Source organism: Scyliorhinus torazame, chromosome 13 (assembly GCF_047496885.1).
Source record: "Scyliorhinus torazame isolate Kashiwa2021f chromosome 13, sScyTor2.1, whole genome shotgun sequence".
Lineage (NCBI taxonomy): Eukaryota > Metazoa > Chordata > Chondrichthyes > Carcharhiniformes > Scyliorhinidae > Scyliorhinus > Scyliorhinus torazame.
Window position 1 is genome coordinate 179,718,198 of NC_092719.1, and position 22,146 is coordinate 179,740,343.

Here is a 22,146-nt window from a genome sequence, read left to right on the forward strand (position 1 = left end):
AAGTTTGACTTTAAACTGTTCCTTTCTCTTCTCCATTATGATTTAAACATTATGTTACCATGATCACACACTGAAGTGTTCTCCCACAGCCACCTAATCCACTTGACTCACTTCATTCCCCAGCACCAGATCCAGCAAGTTTATTTCGTAACCATAGATATCACTCCTCCTGCTGGATAATCAGTGTTACTGAATGTTACTGAATATCCTCCTGAATTTGATATGATTTTGATATGTAGATTTTCTTCAAGCTGACTTAATCTTCTACAGAAAGCCAATAAACAGTTAAATGCCATCACCACTTGCAATACTTCATCAGCTTTGAGCTCTCTCCACAAATACTAGCAATAATCTCCATGCTACAATTGAGTCCTCTAAAGGGGTTTGACTTGTAACATTACTATGATAGCTTTTGAATGACGATGATAGATATTGGAACTCGGACCAGGGCCGTGGGTTCAAATTCACCCCAAAACAATGAAGTGAACATATTCTTTCTTCCTGGAATGTAGAAAATAATTACTAATGGGCATAGCCACAAAGCTGTTCCACATATTTCCCCTGCCAAACCCAAGCTCTCTTATAACCTTCCAGTTGTTCATTGCATTTGTAATTGTCCACATTTCAGGAAGGTGCATCTTCAAAATGCAATGCAAACCATCTAGACAATTCCAATTGACTCAGTAGCTACAGACTTTCGGGGGGGGGGGGGGGGGGAGGTGGGGGGAGTATCAGATTTCCACAACCCTAATGAACAAGGTGCTGACTGGCTTCACTCCTTATCCCCATGAGACTCCTCCACTTTCTAATTTTAAAATCATTCATAATTTTATGACATAACAGTTCCGGAGTCCTCCACCAGAGGATATTGCCTGTATTTACTCTATTGAATCACTACCATTTTAAAGACCTTAATTAGAACACCACTCAACCTTCAAGGTGGACACAGAACTGGCTAGGCCATAGAAGGCAGAGAGTAGCAATGGAAGGATGCTTTTCTAATTGGAGGGCTGTGACCAGTGGTGTTCCACAGGGATCAGTGCTGGGACCTTTGCTCTTTGTAGTATATATAAATGATTTGGAGGAAAATGTAACTGGTCTGATTAGTAAGTTTGCAGACGACACAAAGGTTGGTGGAATTGCGGATAGCGATGAGGACTGTCGGAGGATACAGCAGGATTTAGATTGTTTGGAGACTTGGGCAGAGAGATGGCAGATGGAGTTTAATCCGGACAAATGTGAGGTAATGCATTTTGGAAGGTCTAATGCAGGTAGGGAATATACGGTGAATGGTAGAACCCTCAAGAGTATTGAAAGTCAAAGAGATCTAGGAGTACAGGTCCACAGGTCATTGAAAGGGGCAACACAGGTGGAGAAGGTAGTCAAGAAGGCATACGGCATGCTTGCCTTCATTGGCCGGGGCATTGAGTATAAGAATTGGCAAGTCATGTTGCAGCTGTATAGAACCTTAGTTAGGCCACACTTGGAGTATAGTGTTCAATTCTGGTCGCCACACTACCAGAAGGATGTGGAGGCTTTAGAGAGGGTGCAGAAGAGATTTACCAGAATGTTGCCTGGTATGGAGGGCATTAGCTATGAGGAGCGGTTGAATAAACTCGGTTTGTTCTCACTGGAACGAAGGAGGTTGAGGGGAGACCTGATAGAGGTCTACAAAATTATGAGGGGCATAGACAGAGTGGATAGTCAGAGGCTTTTCCCCAGGGTAGAGGGGTCAATTACTAGGGGGCATAGGTTTAAGGTGAGAGGGGCAAGGTTTAGAGTAGATGTACGAGGCAAGTTTTTTACACAGAGGGTAGTGGGTGCCTGGAACTCGCTACCGGAGGCGGTGGTGGAAGCAGGGACGATAGTGACATTTAAGGGGCATCTTGACAAATACATGAATAAGATGGGAATAGAGGGATACGGACCCAGGAAGTGTAGAAGATTGTAGTTTAGTCGGGCAGCATGGTCGGCACGGGCTTGGAGGGCCGAAGGGCCTGTTCCTGTGCTGTACATTTCTTTGTTCTTTGTTCTTTGTTCTTCCCATCTTAAGGGAATAGGAGCCAAGTTTGTGCTACCTATTTTCATTATTTAGCCTTCTAAGCCCTGATAATCTGCTGAATCTGAACTATATTACTTCAAAGGCCAATATATCTTTCCTGGGCTCAATGCCCAAAACTTATTATATCTCTGGAGAGGTATTTAAAAAAAGACTAAAACAGAAATACAAAAGAGAAAACTACTACTAAATACAACAAAATCAAAGAAAAAAAGCAAAAATAAAATTGAATTAATCATCAAACGTGTAAGTACACAACTTCACAATGTATTGGATCTAGTTGTATACCATACCATAGATATGGCCTAACTAGGACTTTGTAAAGCTGTAGCAAACAGGGCCAGGGAGAGAAATCATGGGCCCTGGTGCTCCTCCTGTTTCCAGGACCCTTATTCTCACCAGCCAACCACCTCCTCTGGCACCCACTACATTAATCCACCCATTGAATCATGCATGATACTTTTCCCCTTTAAAGATTGACCGATCAATTCACCAATCACAGAAAAGTCCTAGTAAAATAACAACACCCATTGTTGGCATCTGGTTACAAATATTATCCAATATATATGCAGCACGGGTCGTTAAAAGCAGCAACATTATGATGCAGTGTCTATTTGTGTACGCCCCATAGGTGATCTCACCACGACTATTAAACAAACCAGAAAGGAATCATTTTACTTTAACAGCATTGTGCAATATTGTTAATTTGCCAGGAAAGTATCCCAGTATTTATAACACTGTGTGGGCAAAAACACTGATTTCAGTGACTGTTGCAGGCTTCATTAATATGCATCCTGTGCAAATGGTGACAAGAAGTTCATATTTGGGAATATATTATTTATTTGCAACCCAGATAAACAGCACAAGATCTTTTCCATTCTGTAGACGCAGAAGACAATTTTCATCTTCAATATGGTTATTTCATGCAAGGGGTGTAATCATATAAGATAAAATTACTTTTGAGTAATAAAGTGGAATGATTGAAGAACATAGGTCATCACTGTTGTAACACACAGGAGGGGTTTTAATTTAAACAACCCTGATTTCATCCATCACCACCCATTCGTAAACAGAAAGGTGTTTTGGATTTTTGATTTCCACCTGTATAAGTTGTACTTTCCCCGACCCTTCCATTTTGAAGTGATCCGATCCTCTGTTATTAAGCCCACAGTAAACTCGAAACAGGGTAAAATCAGAGATTAAAGCAAATTACTGCTGATGCTGGAATCTGAAACAAAAACAGAAAATACTGGACAATCTCAGCAGGTCTGACGGCATCTGTGGAGAGAGAAGGGAGCTAACGTTTTGAATCTGGACGACTCTTTGTCAAATCAGAGATTAGTCTATTTTACACACACTCAAAACATGGAAAGTGAGTTCACAACACCACCCCCTCAGCCACCCCCAATACATTCAGACAGTAAAAGAGGGATAATGGAAGGAAAAAGGTTCAGGGCAAAGACCACAGACAAAGTAAGAATTCTAATTTCATATGAGTCCAGAGTCCAGAATTAAAAGTCCAATGGGGTATTACTTCAGAGACTTTAGGCTGATGCTGATGAGAGGTAATCCACTTTTCCGGTAGCGCTGACTTCCACAATGGCAGAAGCTTTTAGAGGTTAATTAGCCTTGTAGCAGGCACTGGTACAGTTCAGATGTCCCAGTGGAAACAGTGTAGATGTGGGCCAGGCAATTTAAACCCGGACAGAACTCACAGGCTGCTTTTTCCTATTGATGGAAGGTGGCATAGTGCCTCCTTTGGCCTCACAAGGCAATATTACGGGTTTTAACAGCTTTGGGGAGGAGTGGTGGATGTGACATACTCCTACTTCTTCATCTTGGTTTGGACAAAGGATGAATATTCCTGGTCTGGAATTTTCAGGTGATTACTGTTTCATCCATGAATGAGTTTGCCAGAGGTTTCAGGGTCATTTGTCCTCACAGATGGCGCACCTCTGTTGGCCAGGGCTTTGCCTTGGGAATGTAAAGGGGCCTTTTCGCATTTTCTTGGAGTTTGATTTCTGTAATCAAATGGGGGCATTAGCACATCTTTAGGGATAACAAAGTTGCTGTGGTTTTCTGAAAGTAAGTAAACAAAATGACAAGATTAAAGCCAATGGAAAAACTTCTTGAGAATCACATGCAGGATAAAACACGTTACTGATTCACTATGAGCCCATTGTACTATCGTATCCTGACAATTTCACCCCTCAAAGCCCACTTACAGTAAACTTCCATTAGCAACAAAATACGTCAAAGTCCAGTTATGATTCCACCCTATGTTCACAAGATGATTGTGGATGGCAAAGTCATCTAGCCCAGATGACCTCATCCATCCAGATTGGCATATGCATTAGAAGCAGGTGTTGGCCATTCGACCCCTCGAGTCTGCTCCGCCATTTGATAACATTAGACCACAAGACCATACAATCATAAGACGTAGGAGCAGAAGCAGGGTATCCGGACCATCGAGTCTGCTCTGCCATTCAATGAGATCTGGAACGCGATTCTCTTCGGCCGACGCTGGAATTGGGAAAAGCGATTGGGTGGGGAACCGAGCATAAGGAGAAAATCATGGCTGGCGCCGGGCACTCAACAGAATACCACGCTCCAGTGCCTTGACAGCACTGTCAATGCATTCTACTCTGCACGTTCAGTAAACGCCATTGGCATATCATTAGTGGTCCTGACCCGGTATTCTCCAGGTCTCCACGGTACTCCGTCTCCGCCCAGAGGAATTACCGAAGGTAAATTTCACTTCTGGTTTTAAAAATCGGGCAACAGGCGCCGTGGCTGACGAGGGAGAAAGAGGAAGTAGGATGTGCGGAAGTGCGACTATGGGCAGCCGGTCCTGCCGCTGGCAGGGCAGGCAGGGGGGTTAGCGGTCTGCCTGGGCCAGGGGGGAGCAGCGAGGGTGAAGGGGGTGACCAGGGGATGGGCCGTGGGGTGAGGGTGACCCCCCTTAGGACCAGGGCATCCAGGCATGGACAACCATTGCCGCAGCCATCTTGCTACACACCCCACTGACCACCCACCATGGCCTGTGGTTGCGCAGAGTGACACCGGCCGTATGGGTACCCGTACCCCACCACCCCATCTCCCACCCTCCACCCCACCAAGTCCAATCCCCCTAACCAGCCGCCACCCACCAACGGGGCATGATGTGGCTATCCAAGGGTAACGCCCACAGTAGTCCTACAGGAGGGTGCCAGACGGGTCCGTGGAATGTACCGCTGGCATGTGTGGCAGCAACCAATGGTATCCTGACAGCAGGGACAGGCGGCAGAGACAGAAGACCCCACAATGCCGAGCACCGACGGGGCCAAGGGTGCAGAGGGCAGAGTGGCATGGGGAACAGCTGGGTGTGGGCGAGGGGATGGGGGGGGCAGAAGGGGACCCGCAGGGGCAGTGGCAACAGTGCAGACCAGAGCCCCCGTGTATCCCAGTGGACCTGGTTGAGCATGGTTATACACCATGTTAATAGATCTGACTTTTCCCCTCTGCAGACAATGGCTATCGGCACCCAACTAGGAATCTTAGCTGTCACAGCCCTGGGGGATGCACTGAGGCTGTACAAGCAGGAGCTGCTCGAGGAGGACCCTGCACCAGCGGAGCCCGCCCCAAAGAAAAGTTTATTTGGAGCAGCTCCGCTGCTGCAGAATCCTCCTCGAGCCAGCCAGTGAGGATGGAGAGCCGGCCGCCCAACAGGCCAAGGCGGACGTGGAAAGGAGGCACCGCATCAGGCCTTGTATGTACCGGTGGCGCCCGTCATTCGAGGACTCATCGGACCGGGCATGCCATTGAAGACTACTGAGCAGGGGGACAGTGCAACATAGCTTCCGGATCATGGTGCACCCTGCACCGCAAGGGTATGGGGGAGGACACCCGCTCTCGGTAGCCATCACCCACTCCCGTTTACGCCACGGGATCCTTCCGGGTGCCCAGTGGGAACCTGTCTGGGATCTCACAGACCTCGGTGCACATGTGGATCTGCGGTTTCACTGAGGCCCAGTATGGGCAGCGGAGTTCGCCTCCATGGCTGAGGTGCCCCAAGTCCAGCACAACACCTTCATCCTGACATCTTCGAGATGCACCCCTGGCTGAGGGGTTGGCTCCTGGGTGATAGGGGCTACCCGCTGCGGTCGTGGCTGATGATGCCTATCCAGAGGCCACAGACCGTCAGAGACCTGCTACAACGACGCCCATGCAGCGACCAGGGGTGTGAACGATTGGTTTCTGGACCGCTCTGGAGGGGTCCTCCAGTATAGCACTAGGAGGGCCTCCGACATTGTGGTGGCCTGCCTTGTCCTCCATAACATCGCGTAGCAGTGGGACAACGTGATGGAGGAGAATGCACGGCAGACTTCATATGACGAGGAGGATACGGGGGAGGACGAGGATGCGCAGCCATGGAGCTAATGATATGCGGACGACATTTACCAATGGTATAGTGTAGGTTAGATGGCTTTTGTTTCGGTGCAACATCGTGGGCCGAAGGGCCTGTACTGCGCTGTATTGTTCTATGTTCTATGTTCTATGCAGTGTAGAACACATTGATGCCGCTGTCGAGGCACTGGAGCATGGCATTCTGTCGGGCGCCTGGTGCCCAACGCCGACCACTATTTTGGCCTCACGACCGATTCTCCGCCCAATCGCCTTTCCGAATTCCGATGTCGGCTGGTGGAGAATCCCACCCAGGATCTTGAGTCCTTTTGAGGAGAAGGCCATGGAGCTCACAGGGAAGGAGTGGGCTGCACAGACAGCGAGGTTGGCCTGTGACAGAAAAGTGAGGAGTCACTGTACCTTCATCCAGATGACCAGCCTCAAGTGAGTTTTTTGTTGTCCAGCTCCTTGACCAGGCCATGTACTAAAACTATGTCCCTTGCCTTGGAAAAACATCAACCGATGAGGCTGGACTGACAGTCAGCAGTGCCCCCCCACCCCGGCCACCCTCGACACCACCTCAGAGGAAATCTCCAAGGAGGACATGGATGACTCGGACCAGCTTTCACCCCCACCATCCACCGTTGCAGAGACACACACCTCGGTGTGCGAACTTAGCAGACAGGTGTCTGGGTCACTATCTGGTGAGCACCGCACTGCTTCTGATTCACATCAGTTGGAACAGGAACGTCCCAGGGATCAGATAGTCGGAGGTCTACTGGATCCCAGGGCTCAGCTATGCCTTAGCAGGTGCCATGTCTTTGGATGCATTTATCCCATGGCTGCTTGAGATACAAAGGCAGAACCAGGAATACCAGGAGGAGTGTGACCGACATTCCTGCAACTACAAGACCAAATGAAGGAGTCCCAAAATCGCTTGCCACAGGAAATTGTCCCATTGGGCAGACGCATCATGAGTTCATGAAAAGCAGGTCATGTTTAACTAGTTTACTGGAATTCTTTGAGGACATTACAGTGGACAACGGGGAACCGGTGGATATAGCGTATCTGGATTTCCAGAAGGCATTCGACAAGATGACGCACAAAAGGCTGCCGTATAAGATAGAGATGCATTGTGTTACGGGTAATGTAATAGCATGGATAGAGAATTGGTTAACTGACAGAAAGCAAAGAGTGGGGGTAAATGGGTGTTTTTCTGGTTGGTGATCAGTGGCTAGTGGCATACTTCAGGGATCAGTGTTGGGTCCGCAATTGTTTACATTTTACATAGATGATCTGGAGTTGGGGACCAAGTGTGATGTGTCAAAGTTCGCAGATGACACTAAGACGAGTGGTAGAGCCAAGTGTGCAGAGGACACTGAAAGTCTGCAGAGGGATATAGAAAGTTTAAGTGAGTGGGCAAGGGTCTGGCAGATGGAGTACAGTGTTGGTACATGTGAGGTTGTCCATTTTGGTAGGAATAACAGCAGAACGGACTGTTATTTAAATGGTAAAAAAATTGCAGCATGCTGCTGTGCAGAAGGACCTGGGTGCCCTTGTGCATGAATCGCAAAAAGTTGGTTTGCAGGTGCAGCAGGTAATTAAGGAGGCAAATGGAATTTTGTCCTTCATTGCTGGAGGGATGAAGTTTAAAAGCAGGGAGGTTATGTTTCAGCTGTAGAGGGTGACGGTGAGGCCACACCTGGAGTACTGTGTATAGCTTTGGCCTCCTTACTTGAGAAAGAATGTACTGACACTGGAGGGTGTGCAGAGGAGATTCACGAGGTTGATTCCGGAGTTGAGAGGATTTGCTTATGAGGAGAGACTAAGTAGACTGGGACTATACTCATAGGAATTGAGAAGAATGAGAAGGGATCTTATAGAAACATATAAAATTATGAAGGGAATAGATAGGATAGAAGCTGGGAGGTTGTTTCCACTGGCGGGTGAAACTAGAACTAGGGGCATAGCCTCAAAATAAGGGGAAGTAGATTTAGGACCGAGTTGAGGAGGAACTTCTTCACCCAAAGGGTTGTGAATCTGTGGAATTCCCTGCCCAGTGAAGCAGTTGAGACTACCTCGTTGAATGTGTTTAAGGCAAAGGTAAATAGATTTTTGAACAATAAAGGGATTGAGGGATATGGTGAGTGGGCGGGTAAGAGGAGCTGGGTCCACAAAAAGATCAGCCATGATCTTATAGAATGGCGGAGCAGGTTCGAGGGGCCAGATGGCCTACTCCTGCTCATACTTCTTATGTTCTCATGAAATGTTGCTGCCGACGCGTGGCACCCAGGCCAACATTGCAAGGGTGGCATCTACAGTGGAAAGCCTGGGTCAAGGGGTCAGAACCATGAGTGGAAAACTCCGAAGTATGGTTCTGTTATAACCCCCACGAAGACCACAGGGACACCATTGTTGATCTCCCCGTGGGACTCGTGGAGTACGAGCTTCCCAGTTAGGGGGCAGAGATCACCTAGCTGGAGCTCATTAAAGGTCAGCCAGGAATAGCAGCGACCGATGACATTGAGGTTTCTAGAGCTGACTCCAGCTGCGTCTCCATCCCAGGGGGAAGTACTGGAGCAAATCCCTGGGTCTTCCACCCAGGAGACCGTGGGAGTGACCAGCCCTTCTGAATCACTGCTTCCTGAAACCGACGCAAAATAATAATTTTTATTAGTGTCACAAGTAGGCTTACATTAACCCTGCAATGAAGTTACCGTGAAAAGCTCCTAGTCGTCACATTCCGGCGCCTGTTCGGGTACACGGAGGGAGAATTCAGAATGTCCAATTCACTTAACAGCACGTCTTTCGGGACTTGTGGGAAGAAACCGGAGCACCCGGAGGAAACCCACGCAGACATGGGGAGAACATGCAGACTCTGCACAAACAGTGACCCAAGCCGGGAATCAAATCTAGGTCCCTAGTGCTGTGAAGCAATAGTCCTAACCACAGTGCTACTGTGCCATTCATCACAAGGGCAGTGGGCAGAACAGGGATGACGCAGCAACATCGGTGCCACCTGAAAGTAGGCCAGGGCTCTACAATCCCTGGCCTTCCAGAGGGTGCCGGTCAAAGGTTCTCAGGCAACAAGGCGTGGAAGGCAGCAGGACACCTCCATTTCTGATGTGCATCCTGGCAATATACCGAGACATTATAGAACGGTGCGCAAGGGGGAGGCAGTGGCGTAGTATAATAATAATCTTTATTGTCACAAGTAGGCTTACATTAACGCTGCAATAAAGTTACTATGAAAAGCCCCGAGTCGCTACACTCCGCGCCTGTTCGGGTACACGGAGGCAGAATTCAGAATGTCCAATTCACCTAACAGCACATCTTTCGGGACTTGTGGGAAGAAACCGGAGCACCCGGAGGAAACCCATGCAGACACAGGGAGAACGTGCAGACTCCACACAGACAGTGACCCAAGCCGGGAATCAAATCCGGGTCCCTGGTACTGTGAAGCAACAGTGCTAGCCACTGTGCAACTATGCCGCCCAAACGGTATTGTTGCTGGATTGGCAATCCAGAGATCCAGAGTCATCCCCTGGGGACTAGTGTTCGAATCCTGCCATTGCAGGTGGTGAAATTTGAATTCAATAAAAATCTGGAATTAGAAGTCTAGGGGGACCATGAAACCATTGTTGAATATCGTAAAAACCCATCTGGTTCACTAATGTCCTTTAGGGAAGGAAATCTGTTGTCTTTACCTGGTCTAGCCTACATATGATCCCAGGTCCACAGCAATGTGGTTGACTCTCAAATGCCCTCAGGGATGGGCAATAAATGCTGGTCCAGCCAGCAACTCCCACATCCCATGAACGAATAAAAAAAAGTAAGGAGTTGTAACCATGCAGAGTGAGCATGGTTGAAGTTAGGCTCAGATAGTTGGGGGTCATAATGAAATTGCACTTGCCACCTTATCAAAACCTCTTGTTGTTCACACACTTAAGGCCTCACTCTCTTTGACCCTCCTCCCACTGGGATAGATTTCCACCCCATCAGGACCCTGCTTTTCTCACAGGCCCTCAATGTAAGGGAAATGGTCCCACTCACAAGAGAGTAATATACGTCCTGGAAGGAGTCTGGCATTAATCAGTCAGTCCTAGACCCTCACTCCTAATCCACCCTCTAGTGTAGGAATGTAGGCCCCGCACATGAGCCGGGTAGTCAGCATGCGGGTAGCAGACAGCTAGGAGTCAGACAGCTGAGGAGAATCAGAGTTTTCCTCACTGCAAGTCGTCATCACCCTCCTGCATTGACAGGATAATCAGGCAGAAGGACTTCCTAGGACCAGGAATCTGGAAACTTGCAGACCTCCTCCCTTGGTCGCAGAGGGGTCACAGGCTCTTGGTGGGGGGATATTGTACAGCTGTCGGACAACATGATAGTCCTGTTGTGCAAAGCAGGAAGAAATGAGGGCATCTTTGGTCCTCCTGCCCATGCAAACCCACGCCCATCCTGGCCTCAATCCTCCAGCTCCACTTCGAATTCTCCCTCCACTTCCTCTTGGACTTCCTCCTCATCGGAGGAGACGTTCCGCTCCTCCTGGTCTTCATCATGATGGACGCTGCCCTGCTGCTGTGCCAAGTGATGCAGGGCACAGCAGACCACCACGATGCGGGAGACCCTCTGGGGACTGTATTGCAGGGCCACACTGGACCTGTCAATGTAGTGGAAATGCATCTTAAGTGTCCCGATGCACCGCTCAATCACAGAGCGGGTAGCACTGTGAGCCTCGCTGTAACAGCCTCTGATTCAGTCTCAGGCCTCCACAAAGTCATCATCAGCCAAGACCTCAGCGTGTATCCCTTGTCCCCAACGAGCTATCCCTGCAGCCTGGGGTGTTCTTCAAATATCCCAGGGATTTGAGATTGCCCAAAGATGATACTGTCATGGACACACCCTGTAGAATGTGCACACACGTGCACGATCCACATCTGGTGGTTACAGCCCATCTGGACATTAAGGGAAAGGAACCCCTTCCTGTTAATAAATGGGAATCCCTGATGCCACGCAGGTCACCCCTTGAGCCCTAGAACAATCGCGTGGCATTGAGGTTTAGGGCTGCCATGACCTTCACGGCCACTGGGAGCAGGTGCCCTCCCCATCCACGAGGCGCCAAGTTGGCAAGAATGTCACACAAATGCCACACTGTCTCCCTGTTGAGGCAGAGTATCCTCATGTCCAACAGCTCCACAAAGACACATGGATCCTGTAAACATTCAGTCTCCTTCATCTTTGAGCCCCCTGTTCAGCTTCTGCTGTGCCTGGCCCTTGAGCCTGCCCTGCGGCGCCCTGGCCTCCTGGTGCTGGGTTCTCCCTGGGTGCAACTGGCAGTTGCTGCTGGAGTCTGTGCTCCTCCTGCGTTGTTATAAGCAGCATTGCCAGCTCCATTGACTCCATCCCAAGACTCTCAGAAAGCTGCGAGGGATGAGAGTCAGAGAGAGAGTCAGATTGGTGTTCCAGCCGGTAACCTTCAGACCCACCCCTCAACCTTTGTACTCTCGGTCCTCGAAGCAGCCATTCCTACACCTTCTCTGGCAGTTAGCGCTCATTCACATGTCTGGTGCCCTTCCAAAGTCATCACGTGACCAACCCAAGCCCTCGCCACTTCAGAATCAACTGTGGCCTCCTGTCTGGTTGTCCCCTCCCTTAATATATACATCACTGTGGGTTCTGACAGACTGTTTCAATGGTCGCCTATCCCTCATGGGCAGGGTAACTGGACACTTATGTTTTCCTTGAGGGCTAATGGCTCTTCTATGGTGGATGCTGGGGTCCGGCAATTATGCTTACATATTTGCATCGATCCCCTGCACCCAACCCTTTTTCTTTGAAACACGAGTTTTCATCCATATCCTTGACTTTGACAATGTGGACAGCTGACATTGTTAAAGGTTAACTCATGATGGCCAATTAGTTTGACGAGCATGAGTCTCAGGAATGTTAGAGGGCACTGGTTAACTCATGTGCTTAGAGCATGGTGCTAATAACACCAAGGTCATGGGTTCAACCCTCATTCTGGCCAAAGAGACTTGCCCATCTTGTTTATAGGAGGTCTATATGTGGTTCAACGGGCTGATAATCTGCTCCTTTCACCACTATTCCAAAGGGTTAAAAAAAATCAGGATACGGGCGTGAAGGTACGACAACTACTGCGACCATCCTGTGTACAGAAACAGGCACAATTACTCTCCGTATCAGAGATAGGCAAGACTAAGAATCACTATTCTTACTCAGGCTGCATCATGCCAAGATCTCATTGATATCAGGCCTTTAGACTTGAGATTCCTGGACAGTCACTCCATTTATTTTAAATAGATCCGTGGGGGACACCAAAAGTGACTTTTTGGGTTTGGAAAGGGAAGGTATTGCAGGTGATTATTTGGCTATGATTAGATAGATAAAGAGTAGAATCAAATGAATGAAGATGTATGATGGCGGAAACACACCAGAGGAAGAGGATGTGTGGTTAATCGAGCATTATGGCTAAAGCTCCTGCAATTTCCTCACCTACTTCCTTTATAACCTTGGATGGAAGTTACCAAGCCTTTGGGATTTGTCAGCCATTCAATGCCATTGTTTATTTCTAATATTCTTTTCTTGCTTCAGTTAACATTAGTGAGTTCCAACTCTTGATTCATTATTAATTTCCCAAGACTGACACAAAGTAATTATTCAATGCATCTGCCATTTCCTTATTATTCCCATCTATTTTTAAAGGTCCCACATTATCCTTGACTATCAATACTCTGCTAATGTGTGTAAAAAACTTTTAGCATTTATTTTAACATTCTTCACACATTTCTTCTTGTATTCTTTTTGTGCAACTCTTTCTGTCTTTTTGTCTTTTGCTTTTCTTTATCCCCTAGACCTTCCGTGGAATGGCAATCGTTGTCACACCGTTATGCTACTCTGTATTTCTTGCATGGTCTTACGAGATCAGCTTCTCCAGAAATGCAGAATGCATTAGTGGCATTAGTGCATCACAGGAGCAGACTGATAGAAGGACGTTGATTCACGTGAAGCTTGCACCATGGCTGCATGTGTTGAGGGTTCTCACTTGTGTCTTTGGCCCCCACCTCCCTCCCTGCACAAGTGTGGTCATACTCCTCGCCAGCCTGTTCAAGGATTTTTTTCCTCAAACAGTGTTAGGGTCTTCAACTCGAGCATGACTCCACCAGGCTGTACCCGCTCACAGTGGTTGTACTCAAATTTATCCTGTAGTGAGACAAATGGGGAGAATGTAGGCAAGACACGTGCCAGGCCAGGTGGTAATGATGTCTGGCATGCCTGGGAGATGAGTGGGAATGAGTTGTGAGGAGCAGAGGAGTTACTGGATGGATTGGGGGAGGGGGGGGAGGGGGGGGGGACCATAAAACATAGGAGCAAAATTAGGCCACTCGGCCCATAGAGTCTGCTCCACCATTCAATCATGGCTGATATTTTTCTCAACCCCATTCTCCTGCTTTCTCCCCTGATCCCCTTATTGATCAAGAACCTATCTATCTCTGTGTTAAAGACACTCAGTGATTTGGCCTCCACAGCCTTCTGCGGCAAAGAGTTCCACAGATTCACCACCCTCTGGCTGAAGAAAATCTTCCTCATCTCTTAAAGGATCCTCCCTTTAGTCTGAGATGGTGCCCTCTGCTTCTAGTTTTTCCTACAAGTGTAAACATCTCTCCACGCCCACTCTATCCAGGCCTCACAGTGTCCTGTACGTTTCAATAAGATCCCCCCTCATCCTTCTAAACTCCAACGAGTACAGACCCAGAGTCTTCAACCGTTCTTCATTCAACAAGCTCTTCATTCCTGGGATCATTCTTGTGAACCTCCTCTGGACCCTCTGGGAAGGGAGGCAGCATTACAAGAGTTGGGACCCCAGAGGTGGCTGGGAGAGAGATCACCGTGGAGTTGTGAGGGCTGTGTTCAGGGGTGCTGAGGGAGACATGAGGAGGCAAACTTACCCTGGATGCACAAAGAAGTTCATTCATCTTCTTTCGGTACTGTAGCCCCGTCTGCTTATGGAGTGAACTGGCGCTCGCTATGATGGCCACAGCCTTCTAGTTGGGATTGGTGACATTGCGTGCTGGGCAACTGCCCAATTGTGGGTATAGGATGTAATGCCTCTGCTCAACACCATCCAGGAGTTTGATGCTGGCTTCCTCTGTGAAATGTGGTGCTGTCTTCTTGGCAGCCATCCCTCCCACCTCAACCCCCCGGACTGGACATGGAACAAGTGCTGGTGAGCAGTTTAAAAGGAGCTCCGCACTGATTACAGGGGCGAGAGAATCCGAGGCAAGCTGTGAAACACGTGAAAAGTATTTTTTTCTAAAAGTGGCTGAATGTCCAAGGATTCTTTTCACTAACGCAGCTAGAGGGAGTCTCTCCAGTTTTCTCGTTGAGTCCGACCCTTAGAAAAAAAATCGGACGAACCGGGAGTGCAGGAGGCGAAAGAGGCCGGCATTCTGGCCTTTGCGTCCCTAGTAGCCCAGCGAAGGATCTTGCTAATGTGGAAGGAGGCGAAGCCCCCCAGCCTGGAGGCCTGGATAAATGATATGGCTGGGTTCATAAAGTTGGAGAGGATTAAGTTCGCCTTGAGAGGGTCTGCGCAGGGGTTCTACAGGCGGTGGCAACCGTTCCTAGACTATCTCGCGGAGCGTTAGAGGAAGGTCGGTCAGCAGCAGCAGCAACCTTGGGGGTGGGGGGTGGGGGGGGGGGTGGGGGTGGGGGGGTGGGGGGGGTGGAGGGGACGTCCTGGGAGGGGGGGGGAGGGGGGACTGCCTGGGAGGGTGGATGAGCAAGAGATAACATGAAGGGTTGGGGAAACCGGCATGTACGGGTGAGGGCCAGTGTACAAAGCTGTGTAAATATATCATTTTGCCATGTATATATCTTGCTCTGCGCGATTTCTCGTTGTTTTTTTTGTTACGAGGTGGGGGGGGGGGGGTTATTGTTTGTAAAGGGAGAAAAATTGTGTTAAAAAACTTTAATAAATATATTTTTTTTTAAAAGAAAAAAAATCGGAAAATTTTGCCAAATTAAATAAAGTTTCCTCCACAATTCTTTGGCAAATAAGTTGTCATGTTTCTATTCAGTTTCTACTTTGAGACATTTTTGTTTCTCGCTTGATATTTTTCCTGCAATTGCTCCTACAGTTGGACAGTTTATGATTTCAGTACTGTCTCAGTGTGTACTCCAAATATTATGATGTTGATTTTCAATCTTTTATATAAGATTTGAGGTCTTGTGCCGCAGTGGTAGCATTCCGCCTCTGGGTTCAAGTCTCAATCCAGGACTTGTTGGTCATGGAAGTAAGATTCACAATGTAGCCAAGCAGGATGCATATCAACTTGTAAATCCTCCGAACATACACCATTAGCAAGTGGTAAGAGATTCCTGGTCAGAAATATGATCAAAAGAAATTGGAGCCTCCATTGGGCTCCTGTCTGCAACAAATGTGTAAAGTTGCCGTAGCAACTCAGACTCCTTGGGGGATCAGTTAACTCGACAGTCAGTGCAGATCAGATTGGTGCCAATCCCCATTCTGGCTGGGGTGAATTCGGGACATGCCTCCTTGCCTTAGCCGTGGTGGAGATTGCAGCGTTATTGGCTGAACCTGCCTTCGTGTAGAGAACAGAAGAAGAAGGTTCGATGTTTAACTGGAGAATTTTGAATGGGGATAAGGAGTAATGTTAATAGAAATTAGTATTTAACATTAAATTGAACATATTAAAAGCATTTGTATAATCACTTTCCACATACTTGATGGGTCCTTTTCTGACAATCCAGGCAGGCAGTGGCTGGTGGGGTACCGTAGGGATCTGTGCTCGGACCCCAAGTGTTCACATTATACATTAATGATTTGGACGAGGGAACTAAATGTAGTACCTCCAAATTTACAAATGATACAAAGTTGGGTGGGAGGGTGAGCTGTGAGGAGGATGCAGAGATGCTTCAGCGGGTTCGGACAGGCTGAGTGAGTGGGCATATGAATGGTAGATGCAGTATAACGTGGATAAATGTGAGGTTATCCACTTCAGTAGCAAAAATAGGAAGGCAGATTATTATTTGAATGGGTGTAAATTGAGAGAAGTGGATACTCGGTGAAACCTTGGTGTCCTCATGCATCAGTCACTGAAAGTAAGCGCGCAGGTGCAGCAGGCAGTAAAATAGGCAAATAGTATGTTGGCCTTCATAGCGAGAGGATTTGAGTATATAGGGATATTTTACTGCAATTGTATAGGTCTTTGGTGAGGCCACACCTGGAGTATTGTGTGCAGTTTTGGTGTCTTTATCTGAGGAAGGATGCTCTTGCTATGGAGGGAGTGCAGCGAAGGTTTACCAGGCTGATTCCTGGGATTGTGGGACTGTCATATGAGGAGAGACCAAATCGAATAGGATTATGTTAATTCGGGTTTAGAAGAGTGAAAGGAGATCTCATAGAAATTTATAAAATTCTAACAGGATTAGACAGGGTAGATTCAGAAAGAATGTTCCCGATGGTGGGGGAGTCCTGACTAAGGATCATAGTTTGAGGTTAAGGACTGAGGTGAGGAAAAATTCCTTCACCCAGTGAGTGGTGAATCTGTGGAATGCAGTACCACAAAAAGTAGCTCAGGTGCAAAAGTGTAATTGTGAGAAGGAATTAAATATAGCTTAAAGCGATAAAGCGATCCAGGGATATGGGGGAAAGTGGGATCAGCCATGATCATAATGAATGGCAGAGCAGGCTCAAAGGGCCTATGTATGTTTCTATGTAGCCATAATTGTGACAGTGGCCCGATTTGGGTGATCATTGGTGAAGAAATGGAGCTCACCATTCATGCTTACAACTGCCCAACGACCTTTTGTGGAATTTTGCAATATCAATTTAGAATAATTAGAGATCCATTTTAGCGACATGTACTCAATGTACTCTGTTGATTATTCTTTTGTCTACTATGTACATACTGTGTACGTTCCCTTTGCCGCAGAACAATACTTTTCACTGGACTTCGGTACATGTGACACAAATATCAATCAATCAACATACTCTTTATGGGGTTTCTGGAACCTGCGTAAGTGGTTTAAGCAACGACATGTCTCTTCAACCAATCAGATTGAAGGACCGTTATTGAGACTCGCAGAGGGGGTTTTTAACTTCCAAAAACAGGTGGGTTTGTGTTGGGTGGGATGTTAAAATATTAAAAATATGAAATCCAGACCCCAATCTGCTCACTTGTGGTTTTAACAAAGATGGGAGATGGGATGGGCAACCCACCTGCTCCCAGGAGGTGCATCAGTCATTTAATAATATAATGAATTATATTTAATGACTGATTCCCAGGCCCCTCTACTTATATTCTTAATCCAGCTGCCTGCTTCACCTCCCCACAACCGAGCCTCCAATCGTCCCTCATTGCTCAAACTTCCCCTCTGCTTTGCCATTTGATCTCTCCCCTCCTCCAGCCTCCAATCCTTCCTCTGGCCTTGGATCCCTTCACCCCATTCCCCAGCCTTCCAGATCTTCCGTCTGATCTCCTCACTTACCTCCCTACAGTGCAGAAGGAGACCATTCCACCCATCGAGTCTGCACCGGCCCTCTGAAAGAGTGCCTGACCTCAGCCCATTCCTACGCCCTATTCCCATAACCCCACCTAACCGACACACCTTTGGATACTATTTAGCATGACAAATCCATCTAACCAGCACATCTTTGGACTGTGGGATGAAACCAGAGCGGCCAGAGGAAACCCACGCAGACACGCAGAGAACATGCAACCTCCACACAGTCACCCAAGCCAGGATTTTAACCCGGGTCCCTGGCACTGTAATGCAGCAGTGCTAACCACTGTACCACCGTGCCACCCTGCTTAGGATCCCAATCTCACACAAACCCCTCTTTGCTGCCTGACTTGACAGCAGCCTACTGCCGAAGGCCTACTCGCCCAACAGCCAGCCTTTCAACCTGCTTAGCGATGGCCATGAAAGGGAAGCGAAAATGGTAATCAGTTCCTGCTTTTAAATCTGGTAGGCCCTGAGGGAAATCCATTCTTCTGTGTTCCCTGACTGTGAAATTGCCCATTTACATCCCACCAAGCTAGATTGGTGCCACCGCCTCTAAATCAGGAAATGTGAGTTAAAATATGCCATTCAATGCGTAATCATGCACACAAATCAAAATAAAGATTGGGAAAGAAATGTGGTAATACGCCTATGGGCTATATCATAGGTGGAAGGTGTGCGACCTCCAACCAGCAGGTGGTGGTACAGACACACCATGCAGTCTCAAGACTACGGTCATAAGACCTGTGACTCTGATATAAAGGGAGACACATCCAGACATCTTTGGAAGAACATTGAGAGGGTAATAAGGCATACGTGTGAATGGTCAGTGCTACACAGAGGAGTAAAAAGACTCCATGATAATGTGCTCTGTATCAGATGCTATCTTACCACACGAGACTCAATAAAAGATTCTGGTTTGGACAAGTCGAAGTGTTTGGTGAGTTCCTTCTTGAAGTACAAAGGACCAAACACAACCAGAAAGATGGGAGTAAAAGAACGGTTAAAGATAGACTGAAAAAGTAAATAAAACTCCAACAATAATTAAAAGTGAAGGGATGGGATTCCACATTTGTGGTATTAATTAAGACTTATTATGCCGTTAAAATGTCACTCATCCTTGAATGGCCCTCCCCCCAATATTTTTTGACATATTTGGTGGGTATCTAATGGATAAAAATTACAATGTGGCGTCCTCCGTGTGTTTTAATGTTGAGTCTCCGGCAAGGTAATGGTAAAGCAGCAGACAAATCAGATAGCAACATTCAGCCACTGCATTGCCCTCGGCATGCGCAACAAGCGAATCACGCAAGAACCCCAAATCAAGCTCCGTGCCGGGTGGATAGCGAGTCCCCGACTTGCTCCGCCTGGCGCAATCTGGATCTCGCCCTCGCTGGGCATGATCCAGATCAGCATATTTAAATGAGCCATTAGGCCACGCCTGCGAACCCTCGACCGTTTAGCACTGGTTTCCACAAACGTGGACCAGGCGTGGTGGCACCTCTGGAGGTCTCGCAGGCCAATAGAGACCCCTGGGTGGTCGGAGACATGGCAGAGTGGTACGCCGGCACTCCCCTTGGCACCCAGCACTGCCAGGGTGCTGGGGTGGCACTGCCATGGTGCCCAGCTAGCAGTGTCAATGTGCCCAGGTGTCAGGTTGGCACTGCCAGGGATCCGGCCCAGAGGGCTTTGCCCATTAGAAGGGGGGATCCAGGGGCCACAGGAAGGTTAGGAGGGTATAACGGGGGGGGGGGGGGGGGGGGTGGTACAGAAACAGGGAGAGGCCAAAAAGGAGGAGGTATAGACATTGAGGCTGCTGTTGAAAATGGCGCCCGATCTGTGAGGAACCGGCCCTGCTGATGAGCTCAGATCGCCAGTGCAGGAAACCGACTAAAGTGTGGCCTCAATGGGAAGAATCTCCCCGAGGCTCAAAAACTCTGGTAAAGTGCCGGTGAATAAAGGGGTGAATCTCAGCGATGCAGCCACTGAGAAACACCGGCTAAACGTGCCCAAAAGCGGACTTTGATTTATGTCCGCTGAATCGTGCCTCTTGGCTTTCAACCAGTTCTGAATTTTCTATATACCGTCAAAGATTCAAACACTATGGGGCGCGATCCAATTACCACGCTGCACCTGAACGTCAGCTCGCCATGCGCAGCGTAGCCGATTAAAGCCGGAGTTCCCCATTCCTGGGATCTACCCGCTCGCAATGCCTCTCGAGATCTAATATGATCTCGAGAGATGTTGTGATGTAAGCCCTGCCCATTGTGGGCGGGATCACATTTTGGCAAATCTGCATATTAGAGTAAGACAGCTAGTCTCACTTTAATGTGCAGATTCCTGAGGTACCTGAAGCTTTGGGATCTACCTTGTTTGCCTTGGAGACTTTGGGTGAGTGCCATTTGGTACTGGTCTCCACAAATGGAATAGTACTTGTGGGGATCTCCCAGGGGATTAGATGCCCCCTAGCTGCATGCCCTTTGGGCAGGCTGGTGCCCTGGCATTGGTGCCACCTGGCCACTGCCACCTGGCCACTGCCAGCTGGCATGTGCACTGCCAGGGTGCCAAGCTGGTATTTTTTGTATGTGCATGATTGGGCTGGGGTGCCCTGTGTGGTTGTTGGGGATGCTGGGAGACCTCCTAAAGTGTGTTTGGAGGGCTTGGGGGTCACCTCAGGGCCTTGGAGTTTGGGATGCCATTTAAAAATGGTGTCATGGTCCCTATCTTCCCAATTAGTTGAATCATGCCCTATGCATTCATTCCCAAATGCTTTCAGTTTGCCACATTACAAGTTTCAAAATACCCTTATGCTGGAAGAGACCTCTGCAGATACAGTAGTCCTCTGGTATCTTTCCCAAGTTATAATATTTAATATGCATGCCTCGAGAGCAGGTGTTCAGAGTGTTTAACCAAAGAGACATTGTATTCAAACTTGTTCCCCCTTTTATCAATTTCTACCTGAAGACTCTTTCCAGTAAGTATGACTATGGAACAAACGCGATGGGAATCTTGAAGAATTTTATTGCGACCTTCCTATCTGTTTGGCCCAATACAACAGCAAGAAAAACATTTCAATACTGAGTCACTGTTATTACTTTTTCGAGAAATCCTGCCTTAATATGATATGCAAAATTCTGGTCCGCATGTTAGGACTCAGCATTATGTCAATGGATTTCATTACCCTCTCTGAAAGAGACAAAATTATAGTTCAAATGGAATAATTACATGCTGCATATTTTTCCTTGTGCATATGTGTTTGTACTGATAAAGTATATGTTATTGTTCAAGTGCAGCTGTCTGGAACAGTTATAGCTGAGATTGCATGAAATTGCTGAATACTTCATTCAACGAGGTTCATTAATGCACAAGAAACCCGATCCCATAAGGATAGATATAAACTCGTCAGAAAATGTATGATATACATTTTGAAAGTCTACGGGTGGGATTCTCCAACCCCCCGCCGGGTCGGAGAATCGCCAGAGGGCGGCGTGAATCCCCCCCCCGCCCCCGGCTGCTGCCAAATTCTTCGGCCCCCAAAGAATTGCGTTGACGTGAATCGCGCCGCCCGCCATTGGAGAATGGCGAAGACCGGGGGTGACGCAATGGGTCACGGGGCCGCCCTAATTCTCCGGGCCGGATGGGCCGAATGCCCCACTGACGTGACCACGGGTCACTTCAGCGTAAATCAAACCACCTATTTAACGGCGTCAACCAGTCGTGATGGTTGACGCTGGCCAGCGCGGAGGTAGGGCTCTGCTTTGGGCGGCCGCAGGAGAAGTGATGGCACGGCCGCAGGTGGTGGGGGGGGCACAGGACCCATTGGAGTGCGCGTGCCGGGGGGGCGGGGGAGGGCGAGTGCCGGGGGGGCGGGGGGGGCGAGTGCCGGGGGGGCGGGGGGGGGAGGGCGAGTGCCAGGGGGGGCGGGGGGGGCTAGTGCCGGGGGGGGGGCGGGGGGGTGAGGGCGAGTGCGGGGGGCGGGGGGGTGCGAATGTCGGGGGAGGGGGTTAGTGCCGGATGGGGGGTCGAGTGCCGGGGGGAGGGTGTCAGCGAGTGCCGGGGAGGGGGGGGGGGGGGCGAGTGCCGGGGAGGAGAGGGCGCGTGCCATTAAGGGGGGGGGGCGAGTGCCGGGGAGGGGGGGGTGAGTCCCGGGGAGGGGG